The sequence below is a fragment of the Pygoscelis adeliae genome, unplaced genomic scaffold (assembly GCF_000699105.1).
Source record: "Pygoscelis adeliae isolate BGI_AS28 unplaced genomic scaffold, ASM69910v1 Scaffold433, whole genome shotgun sequence".
NCBI lineage: Eukaryota > Metazoa > Chordata > Aves > Sphenisciformes > Spheniscidae > Pygoscelis > Pygoscelis adeliae.
Genome location: NW_008824472.1, coordinates 660204 through 663315, shown reverse-complemented (window position 1 = coordinate 663315; position 3112 = coordinate 660204). Strand labels below are relative to the sequence as shown.

Below are 3112 nucleotides of genomic sequence, written 5' to 3'. Positions count from 1 at the left end.
CTTGCAAGTGGACAAAAATGGGTGCCATATACATGATTTTAAGGATTTAGTAAAGTGAAATTGGCTTGCTAGAAACCTTCACATCCCTATACTTCCTGAGGACTCTACCACTCTACCTCTGACCCTGCACAAAGGCCCAAGATCAAAAGGGAGACCAGTGTCCCATTCTTCATAGCTGGGCAGAGGATAGGATGGCTGAGGATTCTGGCTGGCACAGGTAGAGCCAAACTCTTTAATGTATCTCATTACTCCCACCATCAACATTGTAACTTCAACACAGCTACCCGCTGCATTACTTTGTCAACTGGATAATATAATCCCACAATTTATTGAATTGCATTTGTTCCATTTTACAAAGATATCGGAATAAATGAGTTCAGGAATATCCTTGCTTTTATATCTCAGTAAAATCTAGAGAATTAAATAGGACTGGGTTATTTCATTTGACTGCAATGGGCATCCAAGGCTCCAGGGCCATCTGTCAGCTCTGGTAAGAAGTCTCCAAATTACTTGGTTTTGCTTCCAAATTAATACCTAGTTTCCAAACCTGCTATTCATGAACTGCACTTTCAACCCCATCCTGTCTTGGGGATGCGTACTTGGGGGGCCCTTTTACAATACATCAGGCCTGAAGCTAAGAGGCAGTATACAGTCCTCAGTGTTTGTCCCCATTCTTCCCGTATCTGTCCCTCTTCCAGCTTCAAACTTACATACAGTTCACGAACAGCTTTCTGCAGGTGAGCTCAAGCTTTGGCCAAAACGGAAGGGTGGAAATTTCCAAGGGTCAGTCTCTCCATTGTTTGTAATTCCTCTCTTCTCCGATGCCAGCCAACAATAAAGTGTGCCCCTTCTGTCTGAACTGACCTAACAATCTTTTCCCACTTGCTTTTCATAGAAGACTTTGTGATCACAAGATTTGGGCAAACACAACAAATACTCCATCATGCTTAACACAGGTACTGTGCTTTCAGCCAAGGGCACAGTAAACTGGAGGAACAGATTCTTCCTTCAGCTGAGCAAGCAAGCAATAGGAAAGAGTAAGCAGTGCCTTTGCTGCAAGTGGCTCTGCAGGTACTCCCCTGACACCATGTGAAAATTATTTCAAGGACTTAAGTACAAGCCTGAGAAACTTTTAAGTCTCTCTGGAGATCTAGTGTGCAGCTGATCTAAGGATATCAAGTCAAATCCTAAATATATCTTTTAAGACTTAGGTAAACAGAGAAGTAACCCAAAATGGCTGAAAATCCAACTCCTGCTTTGGCAACTCAGTTCAGGGTCATCTTAAACTGATGCAAACTAGTAAGCATCAGCCCCAGAACTTACAAAATCCTTTTCAGAGAGAACAATGACAACCCTCTTCAAAAAGCAAGCTGCTTCTCTAAGGAAATAGCCCCTATTTTGACATCAGCATAAGCAGTACAAGGTAAGAATATTGCAGGCGGCCTCTGAATAAAGTAACACTCCTGAACTACTAGAATACAGCAATTTGTCATGGTAAAAAGAGCTGAATTCAAGATATGACAAAACACTACAAGTACTGGCATGAGGCAGTAACAGGCATTGTAAAAAGTCTGCTGTGACTAAAATTCAGTTACTAGCTCACAGAAGAAATACGGCCTTGTTCCTGCTTTACTTCAATTAGGACCTCCTGGATCTTGAATTTACATGAAGGAGAAACTGGCACAGGCCTGCTGGATAAAGCTGAGCCACCCTTCCCCCTTTTATTTCTCTGAGTCTTGACTACACGTTCATGTTTCACAGCCGAGTTGCTACACATTTAGCAACCTGAAAAACACATCATTGCCTTTTCTTTTTCACTCCCCTTTGCTTTTCCTCAATACAAGTTGATTTTAAAGGTGGGAGAGAGAGAGAGCTTAAAACAAGAGCCAGGGAAATAATACCAGGTGACCTCTAGTTTAAGTGATGATTATTAAAAGTAAATCACTATCAGAGTTAAATGATACAACTGCTCTTCCATTTATTTCAAATCAAACTGCTTGTGAACTGGATTCATTCAAGACTCATTTCATTTTTCATACAGACAGGTCCAGTAAGATTGATAGCCATAGCATGTGGCAGTTTAGAGGTAGCTGCATAACAAAGCAACTTGTTAGCGCTTAACACTTCATACAAAATGGATGGACTTTCTTTTAAACAGTACAAGAAATGTTCCATCACAAGTCATTGCATGATGATACGAGGGAGTATTCTCAGTATTCTGTGACCAGAATTCACCTGCAGGGACAACAGGTATCTTCCCCATACTCCCAACTAGGCTATCATTCACAGGTCAGATATACTTAAGTGAAACATTTTAGAACCATTTAGTATAGGATGTCTGCCTCTGGCACAATGTTTAATTAACAAACAGGGGAAAGCAGCTACAGTCCATTTTATGTTTTCATATACTGAGTCTTCTTATGTGTTCATATACTGTCCAGCTTCTTCAGGATGAAAGGAGCTGAAAAGAGAAAATAAAGCAGCATGAACTTAACTCAGCTGAAGATAACAAGAAGCGTGCAGTGAGTCTGTGATGAAACTGCAGCACATTTATGTGGCATCTAAAATATTCAGACTCTGGTGAGATACCACCCTCTGCCTCTCACATAGTCCTTTCTCTCCCTGCATAATTGCTTTAACAGGTGAGGCAGCATGATTCCAGGGGGCAATCGGGTATGCCTGCTTGTGCTGCAGGTCAGAGCCTGGGGCCTGTTGTCGACACCACCAGGCGGGGGCGGAGAGAACCATCCAAACGTGACTTTTTATTTGCTAAACAGAAGGGCATCCTGAAAGGAAAGTTGCAAGCCTCTGATGCAACACACTAAACCACCGCCTACAAGACAGACAGCATGGCCCTGTTCTCTCACGCTCTAGAAAAGTACAGAAGCACTGTTGTTCGCCCAAGCCCAGCACTTCAGGCATCTCAGGCTCCCGCAGGCGCTCTGGAAACGCTGCTGAGATGCCGAGCCTCTCCCATTCACCTGGAGACGCGCGCAGTCACCGGGACACGAAGCCCCGCGCCGAGCAGCGGAGGCTCTCCCCTACAGCCTCCGCGGGCACAGAGGCGGTCATGAGGCTGCCAGAAGCAAAGATGTCCCTGCGGGACGCGAAC

General features: G+C 43.8%; 1 long non-coding RNA gene across 1 annotated transcript; it reads right to left on the bottom strand.

Moving 5' to 3' along the window:
* Positions 1-1953: 1953 nt before the first annotated feature.
* Positions 1954-3074, bottom strand: LOC103914607. Its single transcript, XR_663486.1, has 2 exons — positions 2982-3074; positions 1954-2461 (listed from the first exon to the last, which is right to left on the bottom strand). It is a non-coding gene; the product is annotated as an uncharacterized LOC103914607 (long non-coding RNA).
* Between the last annotated feature and the right edge of the window lie 38 nt (positions 3075-3112).